The sequence below is a fragment of the Orbicella franksi genome, chromosome 10, assembly GCF_964199315.1.
Source record: "Orbicella franksi chromosome 10, jaOrbFran1.1, whole genome shotgun sequence".
NCBI lineage: Eukaryota > Metazoa > Cnidaria > Anthozoa > Scleractinia > Merulinidae > Orbicella > Orbicella franksi.
The window spans coordinates 17,424,607-17,439,344 of NC_138154.1; the positions used below are offsets into that span (position 1 = coordinate 17,424,607).

Sequence of the window (14,738 nt, forward strand, 5' to 3'; positions counted from 1 at the left end):
CTAAAATACGGTGCCAACTCTTGCGAGATTACAAGGATTTTGCAAGACAAATGCGCTTAAAATACATTTTTCACAGGCAAAACAAATCAATACATCCCTTCTATGTCAAATCAAACTGGGAACCGCCAGTCCAACCATCAGTCACATTAGAAACCTACCTGGAAGAGGTTAAACAACAAATCGCGGAGATAAAAATAACCAGACAAAAACCAAACTTGTCACGCAAAGAATGTAAAGCGCTAAATGTTTTACAGCAAAGCAAAGATCTTAATTTCAAAAAAGCAGACAAGGGAAGCACACTTGTAGTCATGGATAAAAATGATAAAATACAAGAGGGCTAAGTCCAAATCAATGACCTAGATAATTACAAGCCTCTTGACAAGCCTATAGTTAAGGAAACACATACGAAGGTGTCATGCTTGATCTCAGAACTACACCGTGGCAACTACATTGATGACATGACTAGAAAGTGGTTATCTCAAACACCAAATCCACCGCGGATTCCGGAATTCTATACCCTTACAAAGATCCACAAACCTACTCTAGTAGGAAGACCAATTATCTCAGGCTGCAGTGGGCCTACAGAACGAATATCAGCATTTGTTGACACATTACTTCAGCCTATTTCCATATCACAAGCATCTTATCTAAAAGACACTACAGATTTTATTAATTTTGTTGAAAAGACGAAAGTGAATAAACAAACATTCCTTGTATCAATGGATGTAACAAGTCTATATACTAATATACCACAAGAAGAGGGTATAACTACAGTATGCAGAGCATACGAAAACTTTCACAGAAATAACCCTCCTATCCCCACACAATATCTCAAAGAAATGCTAAGCCTGATACTGAAAGAAAATTCTTTCCAATTCAACGGTAAGAATTATCTACAAATCCACGGTACCGCCATGGGTACTAAAATGGCCGTTGCTTTTGCAAATATTTTTATGGCCAATATCGAAACAGAGATTCTTAGCAATAGCGTCGCAAAACCCACAATCTGGAAACGATATATTGACGATATTTTTTCTTTGTGGGATGTCAGCCAACCTGATATAGACAAGTTCATCGAACAAGCAAACTCACATCACCCTACAATCAAATTTACAGCTGAAATTTCAAATACTGAAACTACATTTCTGGATACAGTTGTATACAAAGGCAAACGATTTAGAGATCAATCCATCCTGGATATAAAAACACACTTTAAGGGGGCGTTTTACCTGAATTTTGTCCAAAAAAGTGATTTTTTGTTTTCTGTCAAATCAGCAACTTTAACCATTAAAGTGTACATTAGGGAGTGCTTTGGGTGCCTATTTTCAATATTTTTATGTGAACGGGACACTTTTTGACAAGAGGTATTCAGCTCAAATCTCGTTTCCATGGCAACGTAAGTTGTTTTTTTTGGTCCTGTTTACCGCTTCGTGGCCTCCCCAGAAAAGCTGGATAGTACACAGAAACAAAGGTGGACAACTCTGTGACTCTTACATGAAGCGGAAACCTAGAAACTGCACTATGGGATGGATACATTTGATCAGGAGTTAGTGAGCTTGTGAAATATCGAACGCGGTTAAAGTAATTATTGTCGTCAAAAATGACTGGAAAGGAAAAGCGAAGCTCTTATAGAAAGGTTAGGAAAGGAAAAGGATTTGGTGGGTCACGCAGAAGAGAAAAATCATCAGAGAAAACTCCAGCAAAAGAGAGTGATGCCACTGAATTGATCGATCGTCCTAGCGGTTTGTTTGATCAATCTGATGTGTCGGATGAATCATCCGCCGACAAGAGTGATAAACCGCTAAGCTCCTCTCGAAAAAAATGAAACTTCACCTATCTACGGATGAATCCTCTGGTAGTTCTGATGAAGAAACCAAAATAGAAGTAGATTCGAGTGGATACAGACTAATTGATTTAAAGAATCTATCATCCATGCTCTCCTCTGTGCACAAATGTGAAGAAGGTAAGCCAAGTCAATATTATAAGTATATGACAATCAGGAAGTTAGAGACCCAACACTTTATCAATAAAAATGATGCCTGGAAGAGGGGCTTGTAAAGTCTGCTGTAATAGCAACATTTCTTTGCTTAATTTCTTAGCCAAGAAGCCTCTTGTTCATATGACAATAGTGATGATTATTGCTAATTTTATTAAAAGACATTTTGTTCAAATAATTGTTCTTGTAGTTTCTCTTACGTGCTTCTCATTTTATTTCAACTTCAGCAAACCTTACCCTTGAAGAAAATAACTCTGTTCGTGCAGGATTGATGTCAAACTTGTCTGTTAACTGTAGTGCCTGTGAGGAAAGCAGCCCATTGATGACATCAGGTAACATTACGAAAAGAGGCAAGTCATATGATGTGAACAGGAGAGCTGTTTATCACTCCATAGAATCAGGCACTGGATATGAAGGACTTGCTTCCTTCTGTGAGGTGATGAACATGCCTTGTCTCTCCACACGTGCTTATTATAAGCAAGTGGATAGCGTTTTAGATGTTCTTGAAGATGAGGCAAAAGAGGAGTTAATAAGTGCAGGCCAAAGGCTTCGGCAAGTCATCATAGAAGAAATGATGAATTGGACAACACTGCGACTCTGGATGCTGCCGTAAGCTTTGATGGCACATGGGCCAAGAGAGGCTTTACTGCCTTGACAGGAGTGGTGTTTGTGATTTCTGTGGACACTGGTGAGGTTTTGGATTACCATGTGTTATCCAAAGCCTGCCAAAAGTGCGCCCTAAAAAAATCCCAGAGTGAAGGAGAGGATGAGATATTTGAGGAATGGAGAAGAGAACACGTAGCATCTGGAGAATGCGATATTAACTTTACAGGAAGTTCACCAGCTATGGAGGCTGAAGGTGCTGCTGTTCTTTGGAACAGGTCAATTGAACTCCACAACATTCGTTACAAATGGATGGTGTCAGATGGTGACAGTAAAGCCTTTAATACAGTTGAGAATGTCTATGATGACTGTAAAGTCATCAAGCTGGACTGTGTGGGCCATGTCCAGAAGAGAATGGGCAAACACTTAATTAATCTGAAAGCCAGAACTAAAGGCAAACTTACAGATGGGAAGCCGATAGGAGGGCATGGTCGACTTACTGAAACCAAAATAAAGCAACTTCAGAAGTACTATGGACTGGCTATTCGTCAGAATACAATATCAAAGTCAAATCCATCAGACAGGGAAGTTGATGTGGCAGTTTACGCAATGAAAAAGAACATTATTGCCATTCTTAACCACAGCGTCCAATCAGGAGATGCTGCTAAACAGCATTGCTTCTGTCCACCCGGGGAAAGCTCCTGGTGTAAATGGCAGCAGGACTTGGCGACGGGCACATCCACCTATAAAGGTGATTACTGTTTGCCTGAAGTTTTCCTAGAAGTATTGCGACCTACATTCACGACTCTCAGTGACACTAAGCTCCTTGAGAGGTGTGTTCGTGGGACCACTCAAAACCCAAACGAGTGCATCAACTCGATGGTGTGGGTTCGGTGCCCAAAACACAAACATCATGGTGCTAAAGTTATCCGCTGTGCTGCAGCATCTGCAGTATGCCATTTTCACAGAGGAGCGGAATGTAGGAAGAGGATAATGGAAAAACTCTCCATTCCTGGTGGCTTATACACCAGCCATGCTTTTGGGCTCAAGGACAAGAAACGCTTACGAAAAGCAGACATTCAGGCAACTGATAAAGAAAAAAGGCGTCGCCAGGGTCTTCAGCTTGTGTGTATTCAGCGAGAGGAAGCCCTTCGTGAGATCGAAGGAGTGACATATGAAGCTGGGGGGTTTTAAATTATTACCCCAGGCTTCTGTGAACAAAATCTGAACTGTATTTCTCTCATTACCATTGTAATTTCAAAGCAATTGATATTTAATTGCATTTCTTAAGTTTACGGCTGTTTTTCTCAAAATGCGGTATTTTTGCTTTTGAGAAAAGATATCTCAAGAAGGATTTAAGCTTTTGACCTGAAATTTTCAGGATTTGTTGGTCTCATTGAGTTAATTGGGATGAATGAGGGAAATTGCCATAGATTGCATAGGATAGAAATTATCAAAAAAATAATTTCTTGATTTTGATTGTGCAACTTTAGATGGGAGTTGGGACTCGGTATTATAAAATTTGGCAAAATCCCTCATTCATCCCAGCAAGCAATATGTTAACTTTAAAATAAAATTAAAATGACCATTCTCTCTTTAAATTACACATGAAAATCTTTTCTCAAGTACACATGGGTCATGCACAGCATGTGGTACTTTAAAAGCCTGGTGTCAAGTTACAATAATCACTAACACATTGAAATATACATTTTTGTAATCTACAGGCCAAGAGCTTTCCAGTGATATATAGTTTGTTATGGTTTTGTCTAAAATCAGAGTTGTTACAATTGTTGCAAAAAAGGCCATTTTTCAGGTAAAACCCCCCCTTAAGCCAACTGAAACCTTTCAATACACTCGTTTTTCCTCTAGCCACCCACCGGGTGTCAAAAAGGGATTCGTGAAGGACGAAGCTCTAAGACTCTTACGAACTAACTCTTCAAGAGCAACATTTGAAGAGAACATTTACAAATTCAAATCACGTCTCCTTGCTAGAGGTTATCCAAAAAATCTGATCGAAACACTCCTTTCAGATATTAAATTCACAGTAAGGGAATTGGCGCTAAGACAAAAACATGAAAGCCGGAAAGAACTCTTGCCTTTTGTAACACAATATCAACCATCAGTGCCCAACCTCAAAAATGTTTTAATGGAAAAATGGCACTTGATACAAAATCAGCCTTCTCTACGGCAAATTTTCAAAGAGCCACCACTAATATCGTATAAAAGAGGTAAATCCCTAAAAGACATACTCGTAAGAGCAAAACTATAAAGGGGTCATATATTACATGGTACAAAAGTTTCCATTGTTAGAAGTTGTGCAGGCCTGTCACTCCTTGCTAATTCCTACCAGGACCCAACATGTGGTAGCTGTCCAGACTGTTACCAAAGCAGAGTTCTGCAGCTCCCAAACACATGAGTTCGAGGGAGTTCGAGGCAATGCAGAAAATTATCCCTGCCATTCAAACAAAAGGTTATTCAATTGTACCAGTTATATGGATCTAGATGTTCTCTAGGTTAACAATTCTCCCAGTTGTAAATTATAAGTTATTAATTTTACATCTTTTAGGACTCACTGTGATAGAGGTGTCACATAATTTTGTGCCAAAAATAAAGAACTGGCTGGCGACACAGAACATCCAGAATTCTTTTGATACTTGGCATGGTAAGGAATCACCTAAATAATGTCACTGTATGATGGCATGTACTTATTTTAGACACCAATAATCTGTACTCTCTACCAGCAAAAAATTATTTTCTCTACTTTTGTTGTTGCCTCATAGGAACTAAGGGAGTGGCAAAGGCCATGAAAGAAATAAGTAGTGGTGCACAGAAATGGGAAGGTGAGAAGTGGTTTGCAGAGCTGTCAGACAAGCGTATGTATACCTGTAATCCATTTTTCCTTTCTGGAAAATTAATCCAGCTGTATTGTCTGTTAGAGAAAAAATTATACAAGGCAGGTTCTATGCCAATGAGTTTCATTTATTCCCTTAGGCACAGTTGCTCTGCAGCAGTATAAACTTATTTTTTGTCAAATTAATACCATTTCAATTTGCAGAGGCCAGTGTTAAACACCACTTCTATTATTCAATGAAAAACTGTATCAGTGCAGATGATCTAAGATGGAGGCTGCTGACAATAGTTGCTCACTATCAGGTATTAAACCAGTCATCTCAATATGACTGAGGTTCAATGATTGCTATTAACTTGAGTGTAAATAAGGATGGCTATGAAATGTTTAAATTTTCAACCTAACTACTAGTTAATGCTGATATAAAATTTAAATGTGGAAAACTGAACCATAAACCTTTCACAATTGCAGGGCAATCATGGTGGTTGTGATCCAGAATCTAAATGTAAGCAACCTGGGTACCAGTGCAGCAAGGTGAAAATCTCTAATCAAGGAGCAGTAGCCGCCCTACGGAGGTTCATTTTGGACTCTAAGGTGTACAAGCTGGCTGAGGACTACTACCTGGTAAATTAGCATTCAGTGGGTATTATTCTTGGTTTGTTCACCATAACCTCTCTTCAAAGAAACTTCTAATTATTTAGGGGAAATAACATTAATGGATATCAATAACCCAGAAGCAACTGTTTATACGATTATTATATTTTTCAAATTGCAGTGCCGCGACACCTACTGGGTGGAATCATTTAATAATTGCATCCTTATCTACTGCCCAAAGAGAATTCACTTTGCTGACCGTACTTTTAACATGCGCATTGCACTAGCAGTAATGGACTGGGTAAGCAAAAGACAATATTTTCCCTCTCTGACAGGATTACCATATGCCAATGTCAGTTAATTTAATGTAAAATTTATGCTGTTTTCCTTTATATACTGACGTGGATATGTCACTACAGAATGAAAACGTCAACAGAGAAGCGACATCAGTGAGTTTGTTTTAGGATGTGCGCCGGCCAACCCGCAGAACAGGCCACAGAAATCTCCGTCCAAAAACCTTCACGTTCAGGGAGGCTGTCTGTTTTACATGTTTGAAACAACTTTGAAAAACATAAATATATAACATCAGGAAATCAGTCCATTATCCTATGCCATAAGACAGTACTGTTTATAGCCAAAATGCTCAATTGTAACAGTGTTATAGTTCCAGTCTAGAAATATATACCTCTTACTAACCGAGTTTTTTTCGCTCTATACCTAGTTACGGTACTACGTAACTCACTATTGAGCTATTATGCGTATTCAAGTTTTACAAGTAAATTTGTTCGATTGAATGCACAAACTTTCTGGAACAACACTCGCATAACATCAATAACGAAACCCTGGTAAATATAGTTCAGCTTATTTACATAACAATATTTCTGAGGGCATACCGTACAGCAAATAAGAGTTGCTATAAATTTACAATGACAATAATTTAATATACAGCAGTACTCACTTGAATGTGACGGCTGAGAAACGTGTCTGTGGCTAACATATCGCCATTCTTGTGGCAATCGCGCCGACATTACGGCTTCCACTCTCCCCACTTCGTTCTCGGGTACTTCGACCAAAACCTTGCATTGCAGGTACCACAGTTTAACTTAGATGGCCGACAGCAAGTTAAGAAACGACAAGCGGCAGTTGTACTTACTTGAACACAGATCATTTTCAGTCGGTGAAGATACGCAGGGAAGACTTGAGGAAGAATATAAATTCACTGATCGATGAACGCAATCCTCGCTACGAAAACACGTGTGCTACACGCAATCTTTCGCCTTTGGTTAGCCATTACTTCATCAAAGACCAATAGAAACAGTTTTTTTGTATGTATTCTTTATTTTAACCAATAGTAAAGTACAATATATCGTGCTATCCCAATTTGTTCTCGCGATGCGTGGGATAATTCAAAATCTGGTCCGCCGTGTTTCTAGGTTAATAGTCAACTAATGAAAATCTTCCTAAGGAAGATTTCCTTATATAGTGACCTCCCGCATTTAAGCTTGGAAGCACATGCAAGATGACATGACTTTGACAAGAGTAAAAGTACTGTTATTTCGAAAGATTCTGCGATTCTGGCAAGGATTAGCTTCTGTAGACAGTGTATGCTCCTAGCAACGTGTCGGGTTTAGGAAATAAACAGAAGGTAAGTCATTTTAGAAGGTGTTTCGACTTTGTATACTGAATTGAACTGTGAAAAGTGAATGGAATTCGCGGATCATACGTTCCATGTTGTGTTACGCATCGAACCAACGAGTTCACTGTTCACTTGGCCTACGTGCCAAACGAACCAACGAGTTCAGCAACCGATCCTGTGTGTTCATTCGGCCTACGTGCCTAACGCTTAGTCTAAACAAGAAGTTTGAAGCAACTTTGACACACGATATTCATTGAATCGGTGTATTCACAAATCAAGGAGTCTGTCACAGAAAACATCGACACCAACCATTTCAAAAATTGGCTCAAATAGTTGTTGTTTTGAAATTGAAGATATCATTGGAGTACGATGGCTGTGTAAGCGAGCATTATAATTCCTTGTTAATTCCTTTGCTGTTCTTTACAAAAACAGCAACTTGAAATGGCCAAGTTCTGCGTATTTGAGAGAACGCGAACTACGACGGCCAATTTTTAAAGTTTCTTTATTTTTTACATAATTTTTCGAATTTTGATGCTGTCTTATATGTTCAGTTTGGGATATCTGTGATAGTAAGAGACAAACTGAATGAACCTAAATTCTTACAAGATTTGTAGGTTGACTATAAAGTCGTTTTTTTAATCGACGTTATCCTTGGCGTTGTTGTCGTTGTTGCTTAAACTGTCTTTTCCTGTTTGGGCGGTGAGCGTCTTTCTGCACTTTGGACCATCTGTTTATTCCGCTGCGTTGTTTTCGCCATTCATTTGGTACGAATAGAAATCATCCGCAAGTGCATTGCAAATTGTCGAAATTACGCCAAAAATAACAGAAGAAACAGTACGTTTTCTAACTTAAGCCGCTGCCAGATTGGATTTCCACTTACGATCAGTGCCTTTCTACAAACAACAAAAGGCTTCCTGCCTTTCCTTTCATTGCGCATTAAATACATGCTAAATTGCAACTTTTTTCAATATCATGGCCTTATATCCGCGATCCCCCAATTCCTTCACGTTAATTCTGGTGACTCTACTACACCCCCGCCGCCAATCTGTACTTTAACATGCAAGATGTTATACGACAACCACAGGCGGCCCAAGCTCATGATGCGAGGAGTTATCTATTTTTTTAAAAATCTTTATTCGAACGTTCAGCGTGTGAAACATGACATATTTACTGCCGACATCTACTATTACATAACCACCGAGTTTGGTTTCGCAAAACGTGACCTTCGCCTTGCAGCATATGGTGGTGTTGTGTTACAACGGTTTGAATTTATAAAGGTTTGTATGGGGAAAAACGGTAATCGACATTATAGCTGAAATTTTGATATTTTTGCAATAAAAATGTCTTGTTGTCTTTTCTATTGTCATCGCGCTTCTCAGCTCGATCAGAAGCCTTTTAAGCGAGTTATCGCTTTTTGTTTTTCCTCTACTAAGAAAGAGTGAAGGCTACACACTCGATTCTAGACTGACCCCCACTCGAAGCAAAAAAACAACAATGAAATCCCGCCAGCCGCCTCAATTCCTCCGCAGAATCATACTACAGGGTTAAGCACTCCTTTTCAGTTAAATTCCAAGCCAAATTCATCTCCACAGCACACGCTACAAAGCTCTAATTCGAAGAAAGCTAGCCATCCGAACTCAGTGATCATGCTGCTGGGACCTGCCATGGCCACAGTCAACCAAATTGACCCTGACCAGGCCAAGGGAGTGCACAGTTCTCAACAAGCCAGGTACTTTGCTCCACGGTCCCCTAGGAAATGATTGGCTTGTCATAACAATGCTGCGTAAGCGGCCTGGACAAAAATCTTCCTGTTCCAGTGACCTACTAAGACTTAAGCACTCTCTGAAAGCTATGTTTGCACCAGCTTTGTTTTTCTCCGGCTAATGTTGACTTACAGCCTATTTTTAATCATTATAGTCAACATTAGCTCTGAGACCTTTTACCCCAGCAACAAAGTAGTTGTCGTTTGCTCATACTTCACAAAGGATGAAACAGAATGTTCATGAGCTATCGTGCAAGCAGCAAAGGAAGCTACAGCTTTGAATTTGCCTGTTAGGGACAGTTTAAGAAAAAGAGGGGCAGCCTTTCTCTCCACAAGAGAAGTGAGTTCAAAAGAATGTGTAAACAGATGCATGCCTGAACTTTGGTTAAGAAAAGTTTTCCCAAAAACGGTCTTTGTGAGCACTGATTTGCCAGAGAAAAGAGTTCAAGTTACAAAAACCCAGCAGGAACTAGATGAACTAGATGATGACAGCACAGATATTTACAAATCAAATATAATGGAACGCCACAGTATCAGACCGGCTTCAAACACTACCATTGATAAGCTGTGTCTGGCTGAATTTGCTGCATACTACTATAAACAATACAATACTGATCCCTCAAAAAATGATGCACAACCAGACATTCTTACAGATGATTTAACAGAATTGCATGTTCAATCTACCGCAAATACAGATGTAGCCAGCTTGTTACCTCCCAAAATTAAACCACTTAACACTAATGAAGTCAACAAATGAAGGAAAACTAAGGCTGTAGTAAGGTATCATACACCAAACAAGACAAAAGAGCCTGAAAAGTATTTTCACCCCTTACTTATGCTGTATTATCTATGGAGAAATGAAGATACTCTTCTAGGTAGTGAACAGACATATGCATCTAAATTCTATGAGTCTGAATAGCACGTTATTGTTGAGCAAAATAGAGCAAGATTTGAAACTGATGCAGATGCTCTCTCAGAAGCACTAGAAGCTTTAAGAAACAGTGAAGGCAATAATCTTGTCCATTCCTTTGACTCTTTAAATGATCCGGAAAATGAAGACCTGCACTTAGACATGCATAGCAATTATAGCAATTGTGATCAGGAATCATTTAACAAACAAGAAGCTTCACATCTTTCCTCCAGCTCTAACAGCCAACTTGCCTCGATCCTTCCAACAGTAGCATGCACATTCAACCAACTGAGATTTCTGATGAACAAGACAATTTCTACCTCACTGTGAGAAAAATTGACTTCCCTCGGCCGCCATTTTCAAAAACAGAGTGATTACAAAGCTATCCTTAAGGCAAAAGCCGAAAACAGTGTGGTCATCAATAAATAAAATACAGATTTTCAGCCTCTGACATGCGTGAAAAAGTGGAAATGTTGCGTATTAACAATTTGAATACCAAACCTTCGCCAAACAATACCGTTTGTTTAGTCAGGTTTTTTTGCTGCCACAACGCTAAATAAGCCTAAGTTTTGCTAAAAAAAAAGCTTTTTTTACTAAAAGGAGAGATTTTTTGAGGACTCGGTACAAAATTGCGCAAAACTTCAATTCCGGGCTGCGCATAAGCCAAAATTTGGACTTTTTTTTTCATTAACCATTCTCAATTTCGTTTGTTGGCCCTTTCCTTTCTGTTTTTCTCGGCCCTTTTACACTGGCTACCTTTTGCATTGCATGTTCTTTCTGGCTGCAGTGAAAAGTTGGATGTTAATTACGGGAGAAGCCTAGAAATGGACCTTGATCAATCATAGGCGTAGTGGACCATTTTACCACCGTTTTTGTACCAAAACTGATAACATTGTTTCTCGATTTGTAATGTCAGAATGTTGTCGATATCTAAACCTGACCATTGTGCGGCAAGGGCTAGCCTAACACTGCTATCTGCTTATCAAGAATAGCTGATGACATTTAAATTGATGACGTCACAAGTGGTACAAAGAGTACGACCATTAATTACGCATATATGCGTAGTTGGTATTCAAAGGCTTAAAGAGATTTCAATTCATTCCCTATATTTTGCATTGTTTGAAGCACAATGTCTGATATTGCCCTGTTTGAATCATTTTTGAAATGGAAATTATCAATTGAAAATACCAGTCCCTCATTAGCATATGCTGCCAAAGCAGTAACTAGAAATGTCCTCTTTCCCTACCCACTCTTAAAGGCCTGGCACGAATTTCTTAGTGAGGCAACAAAGCAAAATAACAATTCATGCCCTACTTCAGAGGAACAGAGCCCATCTACATCTGGGACAGGTGAAGAATCAGTGAGACCACAACACACAAATGCTGATTTGTTGGAATTTTCCATCCCTGGAAAGAAGCATCATCTAGCCATGGAGAAAGACAAAGTGGTGGGTTTGAAGCTCTTTCTTTGGAGGAAAGTCAATTGTTGAGAAAGTTCTTTTTCTTCTTGACACATTTTGTTGGGGACTCTTTTGACCATGACTTAACGATGGCCATAAGTGGCTTGCCAAGGTCTTACCTTGTCAAGCAGAGACGAATATCAACTGAATGAAATCTGCCATATCACACGCACTCCTGGTACAGGAGAAGGGGCACATAAGCTATTCAGTGATCTCCTAAAAGAAAGGCTAAGAGATTACTTGGTAAGTCATCCAAATGGTCATGAAGACACCACACGGATTAAAATTTCTGGGGATGAGGCAAGAATGACCTGCAATTCTAGTTTTATATTAATGAGTTTTGCCCTTCTTGACTTGGGAGATGACGTGTTGGTAGCCAAAGGCAACCATACAATAGCTGTTGTCAAGGGCAAAGAAAATTATAACACATTGCAGAAGTCTTTTGGAGATGTCTTCCAAGAAATCAACAAGCTAAATAGTAAAAAGAAAATTAAGGTCAATGACGGGGTGATTAATTTAGAGCTTTTTCTGGGTGGGGATTGCAAATTTATTCTACTTATGATGGGACTGAAAGGTGCCACATTATATTATGCATGTGTACGGTGCAAAATCCACAGGAATGACCGCTGGAAGATGGACCTTAATTTTGATTACTATCACTACTCAGATTTAAGGAGAACCTTAAAGGAAATGAATGAGCTGGCACAGAAAAAAATGCAAAAGAAAAATACTGTTGTGAACACAAACCTTTAATTATCATACAAATGGATCATGTAAGACTAGATCAACTTCATTTATTACTCGGAATACTGAAGGTTTTAATTGAAAACTTAATTAGGGATGTTTTGCAGTGGGATCAGAAAGATAATTGGGACAAAAAACTAGTGGCCCAAAAAAAGATCTATTTAAATGAACTTCAAAAAACAGTTAGATCCTGTGGGATTTCCTTTGACATTTGGGAAAAAACAAATGCAGATGGCAAGGGTTCTGGCCAGTATGACTTTACAAGTCTTCCGGGCTCTGACAAAAAAAAAATTACTAAAAGGTCTACCCAGCAAGCTTCCTGGTGTTATCCAGTCAGAGACTGTGAAAACTGTTCAGAAACGTTGGGAGGACTTTGATGCTCTGTATTCCATTGTTTCTACGTAGCAAGGAATCATCAAATGAAGACATGGCCAGTTATTTTGCAAAAGCCAAGGGCTGGGTTACCTTATTCACATCACTGCAAGACAAAAGGATTGGGTACAGAGGACAAATGTGACCCTCTACTTGCATGCTATGGTATACCATATTCCAAACTTTTTTGAAAAATATAAAACAGTAAAACTCTTCAAAGGGCAGGGGGTTGAAAAAAAAAAAAAACAATGACAAGGCTAGAAGCATTGTTTTACACAAGTCTAACAAATGGGATGCTCCAACAGATGTTTTACAGCTTGAATCACAGCAGTGGGAGCTAAGATTACAAGAAAGGTCTAAAAGACCAGACTCAAAGAGAAATGCAAGTTACTGGGAAGAGGAGCTGAGGGAGACTGGGAGAACAAGAGGCACAAATCTGATTAAAATATATTATAATTCTAAAATTTCATGAGATAAGATATTTGATATGCTCTAACAATAAATTGAGAAATTGTTTACGAGTGTAATAATTCTATTTCAATGTACAATATTTTGTAATACATGCCATTTTTATATATTTGTAGAAAATTGTGATCAATATGAATACAGAAATAAACTGAGATTACATTCACTATCACTGTTAACTTTTTCACTGATGTTTCAGAAGTACAGTTGTTTTAGTGAATCTCTTACAATTAATACAATCACATTTTGGAAATACACTAATTCGCAATTTATGCTTATCTTTTCTATATGATATCTGGGTGAAGATATTATCGCTTTTCCTTACTCACAGTATGATTTTTTGGGCTTCTCGAAATAAATAGACATGCCTCTACAGGAAAATCAACTTTTCCTCTATCCCCTAAGCTACCCAGAAGTTTGTCCCAGTCATTTGGGAATGCACATCTGGAATAATCTTGTTTTTCCAACAATAAATTTCCTATGTCTTGGCTTTTTTTTACCGTTCCCCTTGAAAAGATAATGGAAAACATCATGTCTGAAGGGAATGATGGTTGCAGACACACTTTTTGATGAGAGGTTTTCTAAAACTGCAGCTTGCAAGGTATCTAGAGCTGAACTAATTGACCCTGGCTAGGCTTAGGGTTTAAATACGTTCCAAATGGACCAAACAAATTAAGACAATTAAATTTGTCCTGCACATATGTAACATGTGGTGTAAAATGTAGTTAATTTGTGCCTAAAAATGCCAACATTACCCATTAAACAGGGACATCAAACAGAGAAGTATTAAATATGACAATATAAATCAATCATTTTATTTCAAAACATTGGAGTTTTCGCAAGATTTGCCTACTCGGATGTCAAAACTGCAGCATATTGCAAATTGTGGCTAGATTCGCCGATTAGCATGTAGAATCTCTGAAATGCTACTAACAAGTTTTACATTAAAAAAGGTACATTTTTTCTTGGGGAGGGGGGGGGAGGGCTGGGGAATTTTGGTATTTTTTCCAAAACAAGTGTTGGCCCTCCCTTGCATTTTAATAAAAAAACTCCTGACCCCCACCTTTAGGTGACTGACAAAAGTGCAACCCTCCCCTAACTACTACATGGTATGTTCCATACCGACTAGAAACCTCAGAATTAGAAGTTTGAGCATTTAAACTGTGGTTAATGAGCTCTGTAGTCTACATAATAGCTGTCATGTAAGGTTGTCACTATTCCGGCCCTATCCCCCACTCGGGGTCAAGGAACTAAGCAAGGTTGTCACTAGTTCTGTTATCTTCCCCCTATTAGCCATTGTGCAATAGCCTTAGGTCAAAGACCAATGCAACCCAATAGTTTTACCATTT

General features: G+C 38.7%; 2 pseudogenes across 1 annotated transcript; both read left to right on the top strand.

The window, feature by feature from the left end:
* Positions 1-715: 715 nt before the first annotated feature.
* On the top strand, positions 716-11,756 carry LOC145501836 (uncharacterized; annotated as a pseudogene). Its single transcript, XR_014051263.1, has 2 exons — positions 716-1,963; positions 2,224-11,756. The product of XR_014051263.1 is annotated as an uncharacterized LOC145501836 (transcript).
* On the top strand, positions 11,479-13,654 carry LOC145501696 (uncharacterized; annotated as a pseudogene).
* Positions 13,655-14,738: the final 1,084 nt, after the last annotated feature.